The sequence below is a fragment of the Microtus ochrogaster genome, unplaced genomic scaffold, assembly GCF_000317375.1.
Source record: "Microtus ochrogaster isolate Prairie Vole_2 unplaced genomic scaffold, MicOch1.0 UNK16, whole genome shotgun sequence".
NCBI classification, from domain to species: domain Eukaryota; kingdom Metazoa; phylum Chordata; class Mammalia; order Rodentia; family Cricetidae; genus Microtus; species Microtus ochrogaster.
In genome coordinates, this window is record NW_004949114.1 from 6,298,559 (window position 1) to 6,300,427 (window position 1,869).

A 1,869-nucleotide genomic window follows, 5' to 3' on the forward strand; every position below is an offset into this window, starting at 1 on the left:
CATATGATCATTTTATTAGATGCTGAAAAAGCATTTGACAAATTCAACATCCCTTTATGATATAGGTCTTAGAGAAATTAGGGATACAAGCGTCATACCTAAATATAATAAAAGCTATATACAGCAAGCAGACAGGTAACATCAAATTAAACAGAGAGAAACTCAAAGCCATCCCACTAAAATCAGGAACACGACAAGGCTGTCCACTCTCTCCATACCTTTTCAATATAGTGCTTGAAGTTCTAGCAATAGCAATAAGACAACATAAGGGGATCAAAGGGATTCAAATTGGAAAGGAAGAAGTTAAACTTTCATTATTTGCACATGATATAATAGTGTACATGAGCGACCTCAAAAACTCCATCAAAGAACTCCTACAGCTGATAAACAGCTTTAGTAGCTTGGCAGGATACAAGATCAATTCCAAAATATCAATTGCCCTCCTATACACAAAGGATAAAGAAGCAGAGAGGAAAATCAGAGAGGCATCACCTTTCACGATAGCCACAAATAGCATAAAATATCTTGGGGTAACTCTAACCAAGGATGTGAAGGATCTATTTGACAAGAACTTTAAGTTCTTGAAGAAAGAAATTCAGGAGGATACCAGAAAATGGAAGGCTCTCCCTTGCTCTTGGATTTGGAGGATCAACATATAAAAATGTCAATTCTACCAAGGGCAATTTATAGATTCAATGCAATCCCCAATAAAATCCCATTGACATTCTTCACAGATCTTGAGAGGACATTAATCAACTTTATATAGAAAAACAAAAAGCCCAGGATAGTCAAAACAATCTTATACAATAAAGGAACTTTGGGAGGCATTACCATCCCTGACTTCAAACTCTATTACAGAGCTTCAGTTTTGAAAACAGCGTGGTATTGCATAAAACAGAGAAGTCAATCAATGGAATAGAGTAGAAGACCCAGATTTTATCCCACAAACATAGGAACACCTGATTTTTGATAAAGGAGCTAAAAGTATCCAATGGAAGAAAGATAGCATCTTCAACAAATGGTGCTGGCAGAACTCGTTGTCAACCTGTAGAAGAATGAAAATAGATCCATATCTATCGCCAGGCACAAAAATCAAGTCCAAATGGATTAAAGACCTCAATCTCAGGCTGAACACACTGAACCTGATAGAAGAGAAATTGGGAAGTGCTCTACATCATATGGGCACAGGAGACCACTTCCTACGCATATCCCCAGCAGCACAGACATTAAGGACAACATTGAATAAACGGGACCTCCTGAAACTGAGAAGCTTCTGTAAAGCAAAGGACATTGTCACTAAGACAAAAAGGCAACCCACTGACTTAAAAAAGATCTTCACCAACCCTACAACAGACAAAGGTCTTATCTCCAAAATATATAAAGAACTCAAGAAACTAGACTCTAAAATGCTAATTAACCCAATTAAAAAATGGGGCACTGAACTGAACAGAGAATTCTCAACAGAAGAAATTCAAATGGCCAAAAGACACTTAAGGTCATGCTCATCCTCCTTGGTGATCTGGGAAATGCAAATTAAAACAACTTTGAGATATCATCTTACACCTGTCAGAATGGCTAAAATCAAAAACACCAATGATAGCCTTTGCTGGAGAGGCTGTGGAGTAAGGGGCACACTCATCCATTGCTGGTGGGTATGCAAACTTGTGCAACTACTTTAAAAATTAGTGTGGTGATTTCTCAGGAAATTCGGGATCAACCTACCCCATGATCCAGTAATAGCACTCTTGGGAATATACCCAAGAGATGCCCTATCATATGACAAAAGCATTTGTTCAACTATGTTCATAGCAGCATTATTTGTAATAGCCAGAACCTGAAAACAACCTAGATGCCCTTCAATGGAAGAAT